Below are 22406 nucleotides of genomic sequence, written 5' to 3'. Positions count from 1 at the left end.
TAACTTATGGATATGCTTATGGTTTAAGTTATGGATATGGCTTACGGTTTAGCTTATGCTTTATGATTTACCTATGGTTATATATGCTTATGGTTTCACTTATGAATATGCTTTGGTCAGCTTATGGTTATGCTATACGTGTGCCTTGTGTAGTGATGCAAATTGCTTATGAGTGATATATACCATAAGTTATGCAGGATTATTAATTTTCTTTATTCATCGTTCTTGGGCACATTGTCTTGCGATTCCTGTACAGCCATAAACACAGCTCTCTGTATCGGTAGTGTCACTCTCTTCTCCTTCCATGTTGAATGCGCACGCCTGTTCTCTGGCAAGCGGTTATATAGTCGGCCTCCGCGATAAACACGCGCTTAATTGCGGCGAACGTCAAACGACGCGGCAGTGGCCACCTGCGCAGACTCCGAACACGCTTACGGAGCCAATTCCGACATACGCCGGCTCGCGCGAAGCGTGGTGTCGACTAACGTAGCGAAGCTTTTCGCTTCAAAAGCCCAACTCCAGAAAAGTGCTTAGAGTGTAGTGACTATCTGTGTGATGGCACAATAAAGCGGCCTTGGAATTTTTCAAGCTAGACTTTCGTTATCATTTGGTAAAGTGGCGTAAATAAATACGTCAATAACAGCACATTTTTACGATTGTGGCATGCACTGCAATTAAAACCACTCACGTTCTGCCGCGCTCTCAACGGCACGTCACTTCAGTGAACGTGCCGAATGCAGCAAAGGAACGCGTGGGCCCTGCAAAGCGGTACGTAGTGCGCTCATTGCGTCCGGCTCGGGACTAGCGAAACCTACGGCAGAATGAAGTGCGGGCGCGCTCAAACCTCGGCTAGCGCGGAAAGTGCGCACCAGACCTTAATGGCACCACAGCACTAACCAACATTTTAGCAGACAATGAGGGGGAAAAAAAAGCTCTAAGGGATTACACTATTTCAATCCTAGCAGCCGCGCGGCCGCGCCTTCAAAGTAGTTTAAAATTTCATCGCACTGCACAGCGAAGATACCAAATATCTGGGGCATGTATGCAATGTATCGATGTGGATTTTTCTAGCCGCACCCTGTCAATAATGTGAAATGCCGAGTTTACTACAGCTCCTCTGCGAATTTTTACCGTCATCGCCGTACTCCTAAAGGCAGGGCCGGAGCGTTTCGGGCGTTGCTGGGAGGGTGAGCACTGGCGGCCTCTACCGGCACGCTTGGTCCCTACTCAATGATCACGTGGTATTTCTTCGGCCGCGCGCTGCCGTAGGCGACCACGGGATGCGCAGGTCGCACTTTATACAGTAGGTCGTGATCCACCCTAACGTGTATGCGTGTGGCAGCGCCCCCTGGAAGTTTCCTTCCAAAGCGCCACGCGCGAGCTGGCGCGTTCATCACACTTCCCTATTCTAGCCACTGTACGTACGCGACCGGCAAAAAACGGCCATATTGAATTTTGCTCTAAAAAAAAATTGCACTTCCACTTCCGGGTTGAGCAGCGTCATCTGGCGTCCGCCTAAGTAAGTTCCATGCGCTGCCGCTGCTTATTTTCGAACCACGGTGGAAGGTACAGTTTCCCTTCTCTAAGTTCGTTCTTTATTCTATGCGCACCGCCGAAGCGAGAGAGACCGGCCAGGGGTAGCACACTCTCAAGTTCAACAAATGGCCACAAAGGGCGAAAAAATCGACCGCGCGCCGCTGCTAACAAAGCCGACGTAGTAGCATCACTTCGGGATGCGTTCGTTAGTTCCAACATTTCCCGGTAGAGGCGTCGTAATAAGCGCAATTTTATCTTACAAACTTTCTCTTACAATTACCGAAGCATTTTTTTTTACATAAAAACAGGGCAAAATTATCATTGCTAATTAGATATTGTACTCTTTGTTAGTAAGTTTGTTTCTTCGCCATTATAAACGCAAATAGCGTTCAGCATCATCGATCTTTCACGTGACCTCTGGCCTGGATTTAAAATTTTTACCGGTATTTCCGAGTGCACGGCGGTATCGGTGGCATGGATTCATTCGTTCGTACACTCAAGACTGGTTGCTTCTTTGCTTCTAAAACTAGTTTCTTGCGCTTCGATGTCTCGCGTTATTTAACTTGGGGTGAAGTTACGTGTTTGCAAGCGGACATGTAAGCCCGGCAGTTGGGTTTCGGTCGTGAGCCATTCGGAACAGGTCTGCATCGAAACGGGAGCTGGATTTTGCTGCGGCTGACAATGGCAATAACGGTGAGTCGTTTAACACCGCTGCTTGAATCGTTATATAATATCCGTCTCTACCTTCCAGGCGGGCACAAGTTAACGAACTAGATCCTGCATTACATATGGGCTGTGAGGATCTCAGTTGCTGTTTCCTAAATAAACCTTTACTTGCGAGGCTGTCGTTTGGTTTACACATACAACCAGGAAAGAAAGAGCGATATCGGAACGCGCGTCTCATTTTTCATGTTATTGTAGCCGTGGTTGTAGGTGACTGAGTAGCCTTATCAATATACATATTAAAGGGACCCTGAAACGCTTTTGACGATTTTCTACAAACGTATTGAGTCGTTAGAGTAGGTCCTTCTGATCATTAATTGACACATATAAGTGCTCCGCGTAAAGCGTGTAATTTATTATAAGGTTTTAAATATGCACATCGCTGCCGATCGCAGCGCACTGCTCGGCGGAATTTTAAGCCGCCCCTACCCATATGACCGAAATCACCCACACGACGTCAGTGGGGCGAGCTATCCGATTGGCTGACAAGGGCGCGTGATCGATAATTTTTCCAACTTTATGGTAAACAAATGACCTTCGTAATAGTTTGAATGTTAGTTAATTTGTTTTTATCAAAAGAAAGTAACATAAAGAGAATGCACAAGAATAATTTTTCAGTACGCTTAAGCACTTCCGGCACACAGCATGTGTCGTCTGCTTGTGTTACAACGTACTCCATTTTGAAGAGAGCGCCGCGGTCAGAGTCGGTCTCAGTCTTTTCGCGAGCACTATGATTCGACTTTGTTGCCTTGTGGACTGCAAACGTAGCGACTGGCAATATGTCAAGCTGCGACATCGTGTCCCTCTGCAAGGCAGCGTCCGAGCGAACTGGCTGCTGTGCATCGGACTGCCGCTATTCGATCGGCGCCAGGATTTGCGCGTTTGTGGCCGTCACTTTACACCGGAAGATTACTAACGCAATAGCGTTTCCCGAGTCCGGTATTAGGGAAAACGCAAGCGCAAGGCGACAGAGTCTGGCCGCTTGACTTTGCCGTAACGGGATGAGCCATGAGATGACCAGAAGGGCAAATGCGAATGGTCTGCACGGTGCAGCCACCTGGTGGCACAGAGCTCAACCATACGCAGCAGCAGCAACGAAGTGTATTCTTCTTTGCTGCTGGTGTGTATTTTTCGCAGGAGTGTAACACGTTGTTTTTATAAATGTTTAAAATGTTTTACACTTGGTTAGAGCAATATTCGCGCTTTGTTTGGCTGGTTAAGCGCTGCACCAACAAGTGTATCGACCGCGCAGACCGATCAGGCCGCTCACGTACGTCTACGCTAAACTTCCTTCATCAGCTTGAGTTTATGCCTGCAGTCATTTGCCGAAATGACCAGCTTGCCTGTGGTTACCGGAATACAAGACACGTTCGGCGCTACGACAGAATGCTCGCAACGCACGCTGCTTCGATAGCTCTCGCTTGGGGTCGACGGCCAAGCGGCTAGCGGAGCGGTCTCGCTCGGGCTCCAAAACAACCGGAAGTGGACGATGTGACGTCGCATCGTGACGCTGAACCAGTGAAGGCGGAGCTTAGCCCCACTCGCTCGGCGAGCGAGTTGAGGAGGAAAAGCATGGCTAGGGAGGAGGGTAGCTTCTAATCGCTTGTAGCTCCATTAATACGTAACGCGTCACTTAAATTGTGGTGCGAATGTTCCACTTAAGCTGTATCCTACGCGTCTACAAAATTTGTCCGAACCGTTTCAGGGGCCCTTTAAACTTTTTTTTCGAGTCCGCCGGCAACGTCTTTCGTCCACAAAACCGAATAATCCTTTGGTAAAATGAAGTGAAAGTACAGAATTTAATGTATTAAACAGTTGCAAGCATGATAATTCACCCATATTTCGTACTTGTTGGTTCCAAATGTTCTTGCTGTTCAGACTGTTTACCGTAGGGCATTTATTTTTGCAGTAGTGAAGCGGTGCATCACGTTCGTGCAGAAAAATAATGCATCAGTTCTAATAGCTTCATGACTTTCATGCATTTGCTTGTGGAACTAGCAGTGTGATCACTTCGTGTATAAATGAACCCACAAATGTTCTCATTTGTGATCTTAATAGTACTTGCGCTGTTGACATGCATTGTAGTTAGGCAGACATCAATTTTATGGACAATAGCAATATTTATTTAACATGCTGCTTAAGCACCCTAGAACAGACAGTGTACATTTGCATGTGTTCTGTAGTCGCAAATCATTACAACATATATTTCACACCTTTTTACATTTCATATTGCAAAACTTTGCTTTTTCAATTTCTGATTCAGTCAAAATTTCTGTTCCAGACATGCAGTAATGAGGACGGCACCAGTATAAAGCAACACACTCCACGCACTAAACAGAAGCTGCTGCCTGCTACAACAAGGTCATTGTGTGGACATTGGCTACTACTACAAGGTAAACAACACATGGTTCAGAAATAAATATGTTTGATATATGCTGTATTGGCATGCTGTTTGCAGCAGATATGAATGTTTGTTCATATTTATGGTTCAGTATAATTGGTTCAAACATATAAAACACACATAAATTTGGCTAATCTGTGCTGTATCTCATGTGTCACCGTTTTGCCCCAACAGAGTCTATGCCAAGCACATCTTGGTCATCACAGGAGCTCCTATCTGCGCCAACAGGAAGGGGCTGGAGCCGAATTTGCAAGGCTTTTACACCAAGAACAAAGAAGCACATGCAGAAGAATATGAATGAGATATCAAGTCTGCAGAGGACTGTGTCAAGACTGAAAAGAGCTTCAGCCACCATTCCACCAGCACGGACATTTGGCTGAGTCATCCAGGTAACTCAAAAAGGACTTTCTAGAAATTCTTCGTCTTCAGATGCACCTGCAACATCTGACCAAGCACGGACGACGCTGGCCAAAAGATCGAGTTCCATCAGTTTGCCCTTAATCAGCTTCCTAGCCATGTTAATTCCATTTGTGCCAAGTGTAATTTTTCTTCTATAAATGCAAGCTTTCTCATTGCCCATTTTTGTTAGAGGTCATTCATCCTCATCCAAATATAAAGGTCAACCAATTCTTCGCTGATACTTAATACCAGTCACTGTCTAGCAGCCTAACATATCTGTAGCAGTATCTTCTAGTGTATGTTGTCATGCGCAATTCCTCTCCTGAAATAGCTGATGCAGCATCGGCATGCGTCTTGCATTAACCTATGCACCATTTTACTTTTCTTGATGTTTTTAAAAAGCCTTCAATGCTTGCAGAGCAGAGTGGCTTGTCTCTTGAATGCAAGCTTTCTCATTTTCCATATTCCTAGTCTCGTTGATGATTGCTCCTCTTCCTTGATATCCTGGGTCTTTGTGCAAGCTACACTGAAGTGATTGATTGCAGAATCTGGTTTTGCTGCCACACTTGGTTGTGGTAACTGTGTTACGTTTCTCAGATGTGGGGGCCTGGTCAGTTGCATTGGTAAGCAGCCTCTCGTAGTAAGCATTTGATCCTGCAGTCTGCAGAGTGACATAGACTCCCAATTTACGCACACCGTGATTCGTGCTCCCCGTTCACCCTTTCCTGCTGCAGCCATGGGCAAATTGTGCCTCTGGCCTTTCTCGGCTGCGATTAGGCATGAACGGAGACCAGTATAAGTGCTTACATGGTTGGACGTGTATGAAGTTGGGTGGAAAGGCCCGCAAAAGTAGCTGATGAAGGTGATGCCCACGAAAGCGACTTGTCCATATTGAGACAATGTGGGACACCAAGTGTGAGCCACACATTAGCGGCCTCCAAAAGAAAAGAAACATGCAGGCTGGAAAGGAGTCAATGCTAAAATGATGGGTAGTCCATGTCGCTGTGTAGGCTGCGGCAGCAGATGCCTGCGTCACCCGATTGCTTTGCACTGCAAGTTGCTCATCTTTAACAGCGACTGTCGCCGCAAACAGGTGGGACACTCTGTCCAATCTGTTTCTGCTGCTGGTTGTTGCTCGTTAGTAGACCACCACGTGCGACGAAGGCAGGCACTACGCCTGTAGGTAGGCAGCTCAATGTACCCTAAGAGACCCGTGTATGTGAATGCTCACTGTTGCCATATGGTTCGTCGCCAATGTATAATGTATTGTCTGAACCTCATGCGGTGACTGATTGCTGTTTAATTTTGCTGTTATGTCACTTGGTTATGGTCGCAGTGTTATGTTTTTCGAATATTGCGGCCTGGTCGGTTGCACTGGGAAGCAGCCTCTCGAAGTACGAATTTGATCCTGCAGTCTGCACAGCGACATAGACTCTCAATTTTCATGCACCGTGATTCGTGCTCCCCGTTCGCGCTTTCCTGCTGCAGCAATGGGCAAATTGTGCCTCTGGCCTTTCTCGGCCGCGATTAGGCATGAACGGAGACCAGCATACGTGCTTACATAGTCCAATGCGTATGAAGTTGATAGCCAGATGGTTGGAAAGGCCCGCAAAAGTAGCTGATGGAGGCGATGCCCACGAAAGCGACTTGTCCATAGTGAGACAATGTGAGACACTAAGTGTGAGCCACACATTAGTGGCCCCCGAAAGAAAAGAAACGTGCAGGTTGGAAAGGAGTGAACGGCTAAAATCTGGGGTAGCCCATGTCGCTGTGTAGGCTGCGGCAGCAGATGCCTGCGTCTCCCGATTGCTTCGCAATGCAATTTGGGCATTTTTAACGGCGACTGTCGCTGCAAACAAGTGGCACACTCTGTCCAATATGTTTCCGCTGCTGGTTGTTGCTCGTTAACCTGACCACCACGTGCGACGACGACGGTGGGCCGTTTACGAGCTCGCGTCAATGATTCCAGCGTATCTCGACATGCAAATTTTATTTCTGCTATTGCACGAGAATGTACACTGCTTGTCTTCTGCCAATAAAGTAGCGCGTTCTGTTCACTCACTTGTGGCTTGTTTGTATGGGCGTCAGTAGAGGCTCTTGGCAATTAGAACGCACCAGCTACGCGGCAGCGAAGGCATTGAGGCATGCCGCATAGCCTGCAGGGCAAGCACGGTGCGTACCAGCATACGCGACCGGCAAAAAACGGCCATATTGAATTTTGCTCTAAAAAAAAAAATTTTGCACTTCCGCTTCCGGATTGAGCAACGTCATCTGGCGTCCGCCAAAGTAAGTTCCATGCGCTGCCGCTGCTTATTTTTGAACCACGGCGGAAGGTACAGTTTCCCTTCTCTAAGTTGGTTCTTTATTCTATGGACCGGCCGCGCATCTGAGCGTTGGACTGTTCGGGCACCCGTCTGCCTGTTTTTCTATTTTGGGGTTTAGCCTGGTTTGGTGGCCTCCCGGCCAATTATTGCGTTCCTTCGGAACTTTGACATGGCACCACTGCACTATTGGACTACGGCAAGGTGAGAAAGTTTGTTCGACAGTCTGCGACGCACTTCAAGCAATTAGGCTTACTGCCCGGCACCTAGGCTAGACTTGTGACGCAGTTAACGAAAAACAGCGTGGCCGTCGTGGAGCAGTTAATTTGAATTAATGAATCGTACTGGGAGATGTTTGCGACACTTTCTATGAGCCCCAATATTATTTTAACTAATTTCGGTAGTTTTTGGGCACGCAAGTCGCACAGGGTGCTGGGACGCAGTTTCGCGTGTACTGAATTTTACTGCGACAAGTTTTGGCGCTTTCTCTGACTGCCAACATTATTGAAACTAATTTCATTACTTTTTGGGCTACCTTTCGAGCGCAGTGGGCGTGCCTGGCGCTGTCACTCGGTTAGCGAAAATCAGCTCGGCCGTGGTGCGCGGTTTTGCGCTTTAATGCACTGACAAGTTCATGGCGCTTTTCTTTCTCTGACGCCCAACATTGTTGAAAATCATTTTCGATACTCCGCTTGCCGTGCCTGTTGTGACGCAGTGAAAAGCAGCTCGGCCGTGGTGACGAAGTCAGTTTGGCGCGTACTGAATCTTACCGAGACAAGTTTGTGGCAATTTTTATGTCCCCGCAACAATTTAAGCCTTCTTTCGGTACCCACGCTGGTCGAAAACGCGAAGAGCAATTGTCAAGAGTGATAACACGGGAGTGCGTTGCTTGCGCCTGCAGAACGCACAAGAGATAAGCCAAGGAGCTCAAACGCCAGGAACTATTAACTCGAAAATTCTGGCTTCTGAACGGCACCCACGCATCTTGTCTTGAGTGCGAGTAGAAGGAATTCTGCGAGTGTCCAGCATGCTCTGGTTGAGAGCCTGTATTGAGGCCACCTCTGTGTATTCGTAGCGTACTATCGCGTCGGTTGTAGCCAAGTTCGCGAAACGCGCCGCTGCCTGCGCATTCGTGCTATTAAAGTGCAGGAAATAAGTATTGGGGAGAGTGGAATGCTTGGAATTAGAATGTGTTTGTGGTATGTACGGTATTGCTTGGGATGAGTCGGGTATTTTCTACGCCGTGTGTGTAAATACGAACTGCTTTTGTTTGTAATGCCGCCCACTCGCCACTTTCGTACGCTTCGCCTCTACAGGCATTATTCTTACATGTTAATACCAAAATAACGCTTGTATTTTTTTTCAGCTCACGTCGTCTGGTGGAGCTTCCTGCGGAAACTACTGTTGCTTACCTGGTGCCACAACGTTGGATGAATGCACAAAAAGCCCGCGACGAGCATTTACAAAGAATAAAATAAACATTAATTTTGCCTCATTTCACAAGGTGTCTTGAGTCTTTATGAAACTGCACGTGGCACATATTCAATGGAGCCTTGTGAAGATCGTTCGCAATCAATTTTACTTGATAAAATGATTTGCAAATAAATATTTAATAAATAAAAAATAGACATTTGCTGCAAAAGCAAAAAAAAAAAGGAGCCGGCGTGGCGCGCACCAGCTAGTATTCAAAACGCGCGCGCACAAAACCGAAACCGGAAGTGTGCTTCAGGTTTTAACATCCACGGCTCGGTGCGCTGCAGTCGATTCGGCCGCTGGGCTCTATGGGAGTGTCCGCTCTTGTTGTATTCCTTTCTCTATGGACAGACAGTGAGTGTCTTGGGCACGTTCGCACCTGTCGTTATAGTGACAGTCAAGCATGGACTTCAAATAAGGATGAATATTGAAATGCAGGGTAAGTAATAAGCGATGTGATTGCATAGTTGTAAAGATTTTGTCCTCTTTTTCAGGTTTAGGATGCTCAAGCCAGCCAGCAAGAGAGTGATCTTCAAAGTACGGTTCGCCCTCCAGCCCCACATAGCATCGTACCGTGCGCCTTTAGGAGTGCTGACAAATTTTCGTCCTCTATTGAAACTGGTAGCGGTCTAACTTGTCACGGTAATGACTGCAAGGCTAAACCTCACTGCCTTCAGTTCCCCAAAAGAAGGTTGCCACTTCAAAGGGTGCGGCAACCTTAAGATGAGCACTCACTGTAACATGTTTCCTTGGTAGTACTGCTGCGGGGGCCAATGCAATTAACCACTGCTGCTATGTTGAGCCCAGTGTATGAACACCAACAAGATGATGTTACAGAGATGTAGATGTAGCAGCTCGTCTCCAGCATCAGCTGAATCAATGCTTTGGCCTTTTGTAGCACCTGATTGCATTTTAAGTAGTGCTGTATGTTTTCAGAAATGTGACAAATATAGAATCCTGTTACCTGATGTCAGGCTGAGTACGGAAAGCAGCGAGACAGTTTAAAAGGAAAGGGCTGATTTCGTACTGCTACAAGTGGCTCAGCACTCTCAGCACCATGGTGTGGCCTGGTACCACTGCATTTGGTTGACTAGTGCATGCCAAGTGTGCTGTGTGTAGTAAGTGTGTAGGTAACCACTAACTGCAACTACACTGACATTCCTTATGATCCATGAATCTACACACGAATTGGCTACAGTCTCACTCGTATGGAAATATGGTACAGTTATTCTACTCGAACAATTTATAGAGCATACCACTTTTGTACTTATACTGCATGCTTACTTATTTGAGGAAGATGACTTCCTTGTTATAACAGTCTTAATTTCTAAGAGTGAAAACAATATGTTAAAACAATTTTTTTTATGCAGCAGCTGTGTTCAGAATTTTTCTCCTTTATGGAGAAGCTAATTTGCTAATTTGGCACCCTTTTGCTGCAGGGGGTTGCCCACTTCTCTTACAGAATTTGTCATCGAGCTAACGTATTGGTGGTTTTCAGATTGTTTCTCGTATAGGATATATTGCTCTTTTGGGCCTTCAGCTGTTGCTCTCCTTTATATTTCACTACATTTCTATTTTTTCTTTTGCTGAATACAAGGCTAGTCAAATAGTGCTGCAGTCTGCCAGTCGTAGTGTGAACCTCTCTTCTTGTCCTTTTGTGTTTTGTGACTGGTTTTTTTTCCTTCAAATTGATGTTCCCATTTGTGAATTTTGATTTCGTTCATGAGAATTAAGTCTGATAATGTGCCATTTGTGTTTTATTTTACTGGAGAGAATGCAACTAGCATTGCACTGTGAGAAGTGATCCTTTGCAAGCGTTGCTTTTAATGTCTTATTTTATTTATCCTTTACTATGTTTATGCTTAGCTGTTATACATATGTGGTATTTTTGTATTGGTTTGTGCGTTAAGTGCTCATGGTGCCTTTCAGAAACCAAGAGATGACATTATGTTGTATTTTGTACTGTTCACTTTATTTTCATGAGACAGCTGCAATCTGCCATTGTATTTCACCTCAAATGTTGTGTACATCATTATGTACTTGTCAAACGGTTGGTACGAATAGGAAGTTTCACAATATAAATGCTGGTGGTGACAATGGAGTTTTTCTTCGCTTAGTAACAAAGGCACTTTGATTTGTTGTCCCAACCAGTCCAGGACTGTCTGAGAAACTGCGTATGAAAATTATCACTGGCTGTAGTAGCGTCTCAAGCAGTCTGGGACAACAAATTGAAGGGGCCCAGTGCATGCATGTATCATGAACAAAAGAAACAGCCAAAACTAGTACAAGGCACATCCAGTGGATATATATTAGATGTTGCAGATAGAGCCATATGTAGTACAATAGATGTCCTGTGGATGTAAGTTTGGTTAACATGGATATCCATTATATATAGTAAATATCTTGAATGTTGTGGGTATCTATTATATGTAATTAATATATCTACAGGATGTTGTGGACGTCTATTAGATGCTGCATATATCCAGCCCAGACATCGCCACAACGTACCACTTACATGTTCTGGATGCATTTGCGATGATCCATAGTACATCCATACAATGTTTTCTGGATAAATCAGGATATCTAATGGACACACTGAATGTCCAAGGTGCACCATTTTATGCACACCTAACGGATGTATCTGGCTATCGGGTATATGCCAGCGCCTACTTCTGGGGCCATGAGATTCTAGAAAGCCAGTGCTTTTAGCTATCTTTAAAAATATATACAAAAAGAAAATCCACACAAGCAGAATCCCAAAATAGAATGTTCATGTTAATAGGGAACTTGCTCAGGAAGCTTCTCGCACCAGAAAAGTTCCAAAAACATAATGCTGCTAGAGACTTCGAGATAAGGTTTGCAAATGAGAAATATCTCTGCCAATTGAAGAGGAGCACTAGAAACCAAGCTATACAGGTAACACTGAACTTAGTGTCAAAAGTTGGCAGTGGCCTACTTACGAGACGTTAATTTGAAGGATCGCCAGCCGTTTGAGCGAGAGAGAAAATCTGGGGGCTTTTGCTCCTTGAATGAATGCGCGCTGCTTCACCTATTTTACCGCACCGGCAACCAGCATCCGAGTGTAAACACACTCGACCCCACTTCACAATGCCGGCATGCCTAGGGACAAACGCATACAACACACGCAAAGAAACCTCCGTAGCGCCTAGGCAGAGTCACATATTCAAAGACCAAAGCCCTCATATTTTCTCTCTCTTGCCTGCCCTTACTTGCGCCTGTGCACAAACAGCTGGCGATCCCTCAAATGAATGTCTCATCTGGCAACTCTGCTCCACGGGCTCGCAAGGTCCGTCTAAACAGGTCATGAAGCTTGGAATGAAAAGCGTGCCAAAACCAATCGCCATAGATATCAGTTAGTGGTGCAGGATTGAAGTGCGACTAGGTGAAAGGGGGGGGGGGGGACGAACACTGAAACTAGAAAACCTATGCAAAAAAAAAAAAAAAAAAATTTTTAATCGCAATACTCTCATACAAGTAAATATTCCGTTTCAAGTATTTTTGCTGTGCTAAAACAACAAATGGTAATTTTTTCTATTTCTTAATTGATTCATTTTGGTGACCCCTACCAACCAGTGAATCTTGTGCAAGACTTGGCAAGGCTGTGCAAACCAGCTACTATGATCTGACTGCAAGGCATGCTGCACGCCACTGCTGGCGCGACTAGCATTTTTGCATGTTATGACAAAAATTACCTGCCATAAAATAAAATGAACTATTTTCTGCACTTTAAATGGTTGAATAAGCTAAATAAGACGTGTATTCAGGAAAAAAGAATCTGTTTATATCCGTGCTCCCATTTTTTTCTTTTGTGTGGCCTGCCACCTTAAGATATCTTACCTGTCAGTTGGCACAGCTGTGTTGCTTGCAGTGCTGTCACAGAGTGGGGCGACGTCAATGTAGTCCGCATATTTTTCTATTTTTGTTCTTCCGAGCATATGAATTTTTTTTTTTTGGAGCTCCTGTCTTCACTCGGAGGTCACATTTGAAATTCTGTGTAAGCTATCACTGTTGATATTGTCACGGCTAACTGGAGACAAGAGCGGAGACCGGTATTTAATTGAGAGAATTAGGGCAAGCACTCAGTCCAGGCTTCTTCTTCTGTAGCGCCTCGCTTGCACAACCGAGGTAGTCTTCATCGTCAACTTGGTTGAGCACAGATGGCGTTGCGGCATTGGCCCCCCTCCAGACGGAGCATCGTCCCGATGCTCGGCGGGTAGCATCTGGTGTCTAGCAAACCAGAGTGTGTCCATGTCACTCAGAAAAATAAGGTTTCATGCGCACCACGTGCACAGTCTCAGGCAGGTCCTGACGGCGCCTCGAGCAGGATGGGCTGTCAGGAACGACTTCATAGTTGACGTCGCTAAGGCGTCGTAGAACCTTGTACGGTCCGAAGTATCGGCGCATAAATTTCTCCGCGAGGCTTCAGCGGCGTACTGGAACCCAAACCCAGACTCTTTGGCCGGGCTGGTAGACGATGCATCGATGGTGTCGATTGTAACGTCGGGCATCACGGTCTTGCTGGCTAGCTATGCGAACACGTGCAAGCTGTCTTGCTTCTTCGGCACGCTCTGTAAAATCTGCGGCATCAGTCTCAGAATCGCTGGAAGCATGAGGAAGCATAGCATCCAGCATTGAAGTCACTTCTCGACCATGGAGGAGACAGAATGGCGTCATTTTTGTTGTTTCTTACCGAGCCATATTATAAGCAAACATTTTGTAGGGTAATATTTGGTCCCAGTACTTGTGTTCCACATCAACATACATGCAAAGCATGTCTGCGAGAGTCTTGTTGAGGCGCTCCGTAAGTCAATTGCTTTGCAGGTGATAAGCTGTTGTCCTTCTGTGTGCCGTGCCACTGAGGGTGAGTACAGTTCGCAAAAGTTCAGCTGTGAATGCGGTACCCCTGTCGGTCACGATGACCGCTGGAGCACCGTGCTTCAGGACGACGTTTTCGATGAAGAACTGTGCGGCCTCGGCCGCTGTGCTGCTAGGAAGTGCCTTGGTTTCAGCATATTGCGTGAGGTAATCTGTCGCGACTATGATCCACTTATTTCTGGCAGCAGATATTGGGAATGGGCCCAAAAGGTCCATCCCAATTTGTGCAAACGGTGCTTCCGGCACTGGAATGGGATGTAATAGTCCGGAAGGTTTCGTAGGTGGCACTTTTCGTCGCTGACAGTCAAGGCACGTTCGAACTTAGTGCTTCACCTGTGTTGCGAGCCGTGGCCAGTAATACTTCTCTTTGATCCCTGCTAATGGTCTTGTGTAGCCTAAGTGACCTGAGGTAGCTTCATCGTGACAGGCCTGCAAAATTTAATTGCGGAGAGTTTCAGGGATGACTAGTAGATATCTCTTCCCTGTTGAAGAGAAGTTCCCCCTAAAAAGAACACTGTTGCGTAGGCAGAATGATGACAGGTGCCTTGAGAACAATCTGGGCTTGTTTGTGGTGCGGCCTTCTCAGAAATAAATTAGCATACTTGCCAACCTGGTGAGATAAAAAATCGGGAGACTTTATTCACGCCAACGGGCCCGAGGGGTTGCATCACTGTTTCAACTTCCGGTGGCCTTAGCAACTCGGTGAAACATGTTTTCCATCAGTGTTTTTCATTTTTCCAACCATAGACCACTGCATGTCCCACCTTTCTTCATTAAGGATGTCCTCTGGAAGACTGTATGCCTGTAGTGTGGCAAACTCAGCTTCGAGAGCGTTTAAAGTGTCTTCAGCAGATTCATGGGCATCTCGGGGCAGCAGCTGAGGGAAACTCTGAATAAAGAAACGAAGACTCGAGAGTGATGCCTGTGAAATTTCAGGTTGGCCACTTCCGCATTCTTCATAGTTGTGTTTCATCAGAGTTGCGTTTCAGAGTTGCATCTACATCCATAGCGCTTCACCTCGTTGGAAATATTTTCTGTAGGAGAGGCCTGACATAGTCGCTGACACTAAGGGGTAGGCTGTGCTTGACGAGGAATCCTGTAAACAGGCACTCCACACGTATGACACTGTCGTCGCACTTGTTCTGGAGAAAGTTCACTATGTTGCCTTGCTGCTCAGCAGTATGAACATAGCTTTGATGCTTCGCCATGGAAACGTGCAGTTTCAAGTCGCCGTTGACACCGTGAGACACGCTGACATCGCATCCAAACATTCTACAAAATGCAAAATGTTCTCATTTTCTTGATGTCAAAAACCAATTCAGGAAATTCAGAAGTTTGCAATAACTTCTGCAAATACCTTTCCTTCGACTTTGGTAGCACCATGGCATCAAGCATACGAGAATTCCAACTTTACACGGTGCACCGCACACACGGCCTAGCCAACACTAATCACGCACAAAAGCAGCAGCAACAAGATGCACCATGGAGGAAGACATGCATGAAATGCAAGAACTACATTGGCTCTGGCTTTGGTAGGCTTACTAGGCGCTGTAGTCGGCTGCTTAGTTGATGATACCGATGGTGCTAGCGCTGCCATTGCTGGTGATGCTGACGATTACGATGCGGCTGTAGATTCCGCGGTGCCGGTTTCACAAAAACCATTATTGCGTGAACAGAGACCACTTTTCGGGAGATATAAGATAGTGATCATACAATCGAAAAGTTCAGTAAAAAATCGGGAGTCTCCCGGGCGAATCGGGAGGGTTGGCAGGTATGAATTAGTGACGCGAGCTCCTGGTCCTCTTGCTGTTATTGAGATATGATGGCCGCATCAACAACTCCTAAAAATCCTGCGGATTCGTCATCATCTCCGCCTGACGACTCGATTGGCGACCTGGAAAGGCAGTCGGCGTCTAAGTGCTGCCTTCCCGATTTATAGACCACTGTCATGTCGTACTCTTGAAGCTGTAGGCTCCAGCGTGCCAAACGTGCAGATGGATCTTTCATGTTGGTCAACTAACAGAGAGAATGGTGGTCACTTATAACTTGAAATGGGCGGCCGTATATGTACGGGCGGAACTTGGTAACTGCCCATACTACAGCCAAGCATTCCTTCTCTGTGGTGGAGCAGTTCGACTCGGCACGTGAGTTCTACTCGCGTAAGCGATGACTCGCTCAGCGCTGTCTTGCCGCTGAACAAGGACGGCGCCAAAACCTACGTTGCTGGCATCAGTGTGGATCATTGTCGGCGCATCCACGTCAAAGTGGGCAAGAACAGGCGGGGTTTGTAGACGGTGCTGCAACTCGTTAAATGCCGCCTCCTGCTCCTCGCCCCACAGAAACGTGACATCTTCTCTGGTTAAGCAGGTGAGCGGTGAGGCAATGCGTGCAAAACCCGCAATAAGTTGCCGGTAATATGCGCATAGGCCCAGGAAGCGTCTGACTGCCTTTTTGTCTGTAGGCCTTGAAAACTTTGCGACGGCTGCAATTTTCTCAGGATGAGGTCTGACACCTGTGTGACTTACTACGTGGCCCAAAAACTGTAATTCTTCATAGCCAAGGTGGCACTTTTCAGGTTTTAAGGTAAGCCCAGCGGACCGCATGGCTTGACGAACCGACCGTAGCCGCCTGACATGTTCATCAAATGTGGCAGAATAAACAATGACATCGTCTCGGTAGACTAGTAGACATCGTCTAGGTAGATATTCTACCTTTCCCACTGCAAGAGGAAAACTTTGGATGAATCGATTCATAGCTGTCATTGAATGTGACTTTGACGTAATGTAGGGTTAATTTGGCTGCAAAGAGAAAGCAATGACAATAAATTTGAGGCAAGGAACAAGGCTAAAAGAAAGTGCATTTTGTTTGCTGAAAAGTGAGCTATCGCATTAAAATTGCTTCCTTGACATAAGCCAGTGCAGCTTCAGGCTGTTAATAGCCAATGTGCTATTATTTTGCTATTCTAATCCAAGTAGTCGTTTGTGCTACCTGCATTAGCTGATCAATGTTTTCTCAATTTCAAAGGCTGCTAGGAATGTGAGCTAATATGCTGTCACACAATAGGAAACCTGGCAGACCGGCTGATAAATGGCTGCTTGAGCCTCATCTGTGACTGAAAGGTAAATGTGATGCATTTTTATAACCTAAATTACATAGAATTCTTACTGTTTTCTGGCATATATGAAAGTGAGCTATGCTTACATTTATTGGCGAGGAACCTCTAGCTTTTTAATTTAGTTATAAATATGTCAGAACTCTATAGCTTGGCAAATTGCAGTGTTTAAATGATGTCTGCATCAGGAAAGGGGGTTTTATGTTGTGCTATTTGTCAATAAAAAAAATGACCTTTCCCATCTGGCATACCCAATGTGACATCGAAACAATGATGATCAGTTTGTTTTTGATTGTTTGTGCTGACGAGAGAGTACTTAGTTTCTTTAGGAATATACTACAGAATTTGTGTCAGTACTCCCTTAATGAATTTCTCTTAGGTGCATTGATTGATTTTAAAAGAAAGTAATAATTCTGATGCACAATTTGTTTTACACTGTTGATGTCTTGTGTTAACTCGTGCAGAATAATAGAAACAGTTGAGCCTGCCAATCCTTGTGTAAGCAGCTGCACCTTTCCCTGAGGTAGTGCGAAATGGAAGTTCAGTAGCTGTGATCCCATTGATAAACTGTCTTCATGAGAGAGTGTCAGTGGAAGATTGCAACAAAGTATTCCAGGGTGAAAATCAACCCTTTTCGGCAGCGTTTTGGGAAGGGCTGCCACGTGTTGCCCGCTCCTGGAACAGGCAACTGCCCTCCCCCTGAAACGCTGCTTTCTGCAGCTGACGGTGACACAAGTTTACGCTTGCATCGTCATGGCAGCAGCTCGCATCCCTATAAGTGCAGGCAAATTTGCAATATTTTCTTAAAATCAAGGCAATTAACTGTGCCAACTTTTATACTAAACGAAGTTGACGCCAAAATGTGATCGTCCTGCAAAATTTGAGCAAGAACAGTGCAGCAGTTAGCACAAGATCTTTTTTCGAACACATGCAGCAAAATATTCAGCACCCTGTATATAGAACACAAATACATTTCTTTGCGACTGTTGGGATATTTTGTTCCTGGTGCTATGTGACAAAATGTATTTTGTTGAACTGTATTTATTACTGCTTTAAATGATTGTCAATTTGGTAGTTCTGAAATATCACAGTGGCATGAAATCAAGAGCTTAACAACAGCTAAACTGGTTGGGAATTAACTTGGCACAAGAAATACATTGGCCACAGTCTAAGTGAACATTTTACTGTGGTTGCCTTTTTTGTGCTTTTACAGTGACATGTAGAATAAGAATTCAACCTTCCAGGATCATAAACACGACAAGTAGAGCAACTATAGCACATGCGAAGTTGAAAGAAGCTTGAACATTGAATGCCTACACCGCAACTGCAGCAGCACTTCCCAAGATGGCTACTAGCCGTAAATGGAGAGGGCATTAGTTGAGCTACCAGCTGGCTTGTAGAGGTATAGGTCTAGAGTACAGCTTACATAAGGAGGCTACTAGCTGTGGCCTTAGCTAGGTCAAGCTGCAAGGTAGACTTCCACTAGCTAGCTGCATGCTTCCTGGATATAGGTCACCATGTAGCTGTTCAGGCAAGGTGGCATGCGATGCAACTTGTTTCAGCTGCTCCAGTGTGCAATAAGACATGCTCTATTCTCGCACCAGCCAAACTAGACTAAAGAGCACCCAATTTTCACCGACATAGCATAAAGCTTCGCCACGCATGGTTGTGTTCGCATTAAGCCAGACTACATCTGCACCTTTAGCTTGGCCCCGCCAATGCAATCTTCTATGAGCAGAGGCAGAACGAATTGAGGCTCTGCTTGTAAAACTTCGCATACAACTTCACATACTACTTATGCAACTTCATACTTCACATTAAAAGGACGTCGCAAGTGTGCAATGGCATTGGCACAGTGCATGAAGCAGCTAGCAAAGTATACTAACTCGGTGGCTAGGAGATGTGTGGGACCTGTTTGCTGATACACGGAAACAGTATACAAGCAAGGGGAAGCAGATGACTCGGGCACTGGTTCTCTACAGTCTCCAAAATACGTCCCTTCCGGCGACTGGTAATGGCAGCGCCTTTCTCAGTTTTTTTGCCACTGTTGTGTGAAGTGCCCAATTGCATTTCAAGCGTAAAATTATCTGAAATGGGGCTTTTTTTCGCAGTCCAGGATTTTGCTGCATTTGGCCTTTAAGACAAACGGCACTGACCCGTTTGTCCTATGTATTTCCATCCACATGACAATGGCAGTTCACACACGTTCACACACAGCTGCCTCTCAGCAATCAATGCAACAATTTCGATGCCTGTTCAACCTAACAGTTTTACAGACAGTTTTACGGCAAGGGTTTATCAATCAACACACTTTGCTCAGTTTATCAGGTGCTGAAAAAACTACCCTTGCTTCTACTCGACTGGCAATCTTCAGTGTGCTATCCCATGTAGGTGGAGCACAATGGCACTCTTTCATTTATAAGTGGCACCTGTTCATTTTCTCTACAGGATCTCTTAAGGAAACCCCCTGCTACAGATACCTGCAAGGTCTTTAGGTAGCCTGCTCTGCACAAACTTTCAGATTGTTTCTTTAAGCTGGTAAGAAACTTAGGATGACAACGTGGTGCCTACATCTCCCTTTTGTCACTGCTTGGGCAAAAATGTTGTCTAAGTTCGCCTACCAAGATGCCCCACACACAGAAGTGCTTCATTAGCGTCATGAGAGAGAGACAAAAGGGGAGGAAAGACAGGGAGGTTAGCCAGTGTAAGTACCAGCTGGCTACGCTGTGCTGGGGAAAGGGCTAAAAAGAATAAAAGGTGAAAGAAAAAAAATTGAGAAAAATTTACATAATAATGCGATGTTACACGCAACAACATTCAAAGATGGTCGCACAATTCACAAGCCCTTAAAAAGTTGAGCAGAACCCTTAAAGCCAAGAGTGCCGAAACCCGTCTGCACCAGTGTCCTAGAACTTTTTCTTCTGTGAAAGGACAATTGTCCAGTTTTTTCGCATGTGGTCGTAAGCACTTTTCTTGACACACTGTAACAGAAACAAGACGCTGTAACAGAGACACTGTAACAGACAGTCACAGAGGAGGAGCTCAATTGTCTCCTCGCCACCACTTGTATCATAAGTAGGGCTATTGGCCATTTCAATGCAGACGGAACAGGCGAGTGCCATGTTGAGCCGCAGGCGGCACAGAAGTGTTTCTTCTGTGCCGCCATGGTGGCGGACGGAGTTGCAGGCTTGGACCCAACCTGTGGAGACGTGCATTCGTGAATTCGCTGGTGTTCCACACAGCCTTTATAAGCTCGCGTGCGAGGGAGCGAAGACGTGTGGCTGCATCTGTTCTTAAAAGTGGTATTGGTATATTATGGGCACCATCGTGGGCCGATAGGGCAGCGTCAACCCCACTGTGGTACCTCGAAATTCCACAGTGACCTGGTATGCAATGGTAGATGTTGTGCCCCTTTTCAATTACGTGACGGTGGAGTAGTTGGATGTTTGCAACTAAATTAGCTTCATAAGGCTTACAAGTGTCGCAATGGGTTGCTCAGCTATGGTGCTTCTGCCTTGCAGGGTCCAGAAATGGTTTGAAGAGACTCGGGTAGCAAGACAAACGCCCACAACCTTTGACCATGGCTAGGAGTAGGGTGCGAGCACGATTGCAAGATTAGACTGTAGGAACCCCCCTCTAGCTGTATCGTAAGCTAAGCATGTAAGCCTTGAATGAATGTCACTTGCCTTAGTGCCCATACACCCTCAGCAGCATGCACAAGACGTTTCATGTCTGTGGATGCGACACAGCCCACCCAATTTTCTTACAAGTACCCCTGTTAGTTTATGGGGCTTTGGAGGGAACACTTAAACATTGTTTTTACTTAAAACAGGCATCTTTTCTCTCACGGGAAATCATACAAGTTTCCTACAATTTTTAAGCATGACAGTGTTTATTCTTTAATGCACATAAAATTGTACATGAAGACAATGGTACATTGTACTAACCGGCATTGCAATGCTTGTGTATGTGGTTCTCAACAGATTACGGATTCAGCTGGAGTATGCAAGGTCACAAATAACAGCAAACCTGAACCCTTGTAAACAGTGCGACAAGCACAATTCTAAATGAAGGTGATCAAAAGAACATCAAAATAAAACATCAAGAAAAATATGGAAACGCTATTTACATAGCAATGAAGAACAAGATGACAGGATAAAAATATCACACATGCACCCTATAAAGCAGAGGCTAAAGAAGTGAGGCGTACTTTAAGAGATAATACAAGCTGTGACTACACGCCCTCGGCAAGAAACAGAGTGCTTATGGGACACGTTGGGTTTGTGGTTCAGCAAAGTGGGCCGATACATGCAAACAAAACCCTAAATGTGGTGGCCAGAACAGAGCTAGAAATAAAATGCAACTGAGCAGGCACTCTGTACCAGAACTTGTTCTTGGCCTGGTTGGTAATTGCTGCTCAAAGAACGCACATGAAAGCACAGACACAAAGGAAAACAACTGTGATGACTGAGAAGGAAGGGGCTAACTCGAGGCTGCCAAATGCCATGTTCCTGTTCACAAGCTAGTGGCATTGAACGGACAAGTGGCAAAGGAGGCAGCACAGGAGAGCCAGGAAAGATGTCTGCTGAATGGCACTGACAGACCTCAGATGAGCTTCTTAAGGCCTGTCAGCAATGGGTCAGACAGCGACCATATGCGGGAACAACTGTTTTGTAATTTTAGAGGCAGAGGAACATGTTGGTGGCACTTTCCAAGGGCACCTGTTAATAAATTCGGAAGTCATAAGGCTAACCCAAATCTGGTTGAGAGGAATAACAATGCAAGAGCTTCTAGAAAGAGGAGGAGACAAACACGGCGCTGAACTTACAACTGATTTATTTGAAGTAAGAAGTCAACATTTATACATACAAAACTGGGCACACATGCGCCCGGTCATACATTGATGATCAGATACAAGCTCCGGACAGCCAACATTCGCACACGCTGTACCTGCCTTGCAATCTACCCTTTATGCAGCAATGCCATTTCTTTCGCTGACAAGATTAAAGATGTTTTGCTAACGCAACTATTAGATTTTCTGATGATATGAAATGCTTCAGCGACTTCTCTGGTAGTCTTGTCACTATGAAAAAATAACAATTTTGTATCGTTAAAGAAAGGTATGCATTTACAAATACTGCAATGCTTTGCCAGGTTAGTGTCTTTTTTGTCTAATGAATTGGCATGCTCCATTAGTCTAATATTGATGCAACGGCCTGTCTGGCCTATGTAAGTTTGGTCATAAAATAAAGGAATTTGGTAGACAGCGCCCTTCTTGCAACTGATGTACTGTTTAGCGCTGTTTGAATTTTATTGTTACCATGCAACACCAACTCGTCCAATCCGCTGCCCTTCTGCAAGAGGTTCTACGCTTAAAGGTGTTTTTTTTTCCCGCTACTAAGCGACATGAGCTTTGCATGGCATTTAAGACTACTGTAAGTGCATGCGGCAGGTCAACCAGTGCCACAAGTGTCATCACAATTCTCTTTTGTGTGTGTCCCTTTAGTGGCAATTATGTCTTGGACTGCCTGCTTCAAATGGAAAG

At 45.5% G+C, this 22406-nt stretch overlaps 1 protein-coding gene across 1 annotated transcript in view; it reads right to left on the bottom strand.

Moving 5' to 3' along the window:
- Nucleotides 1–8871: 8871 nt before the first annotated feature.
- qtc (GRIP domain-containing protein quick-to-court) overlaps nucleotides 8872–22406 on the bottom strand; it is a 243365-nt gene continuing 229830 nt past the window's right edge. The window contains exon 10 of the transcript XR_012828838.1: nucleotides 8872–11023. The gene's annotated coding sequence lies outside the window, so the exon portion shown is untranslated. The remainder of the gene's footprint in view (nucleotides 11024–22406) is intronic.

The sequence above is a fragment of the Dermacentor variabilis genome, chromosome 6 (genome assembly GCF_050947875.1).
Source record: "Dermacentor variabilis isolate Ectoservices chromosome 6, ASM5094787v1, whole genome shotgun sequence".
Lineage (NCBI taxonomy): Eukaryota > Metazoa > Arthropoda > Arachnida > Ixodida > Ixodidae > Dermacentor > Dermacentor variabilis.
Note: the sequence above shows the minus strand (reverse complement) of the source record. Positions and strands in the feature narration are given on the sequence as shown.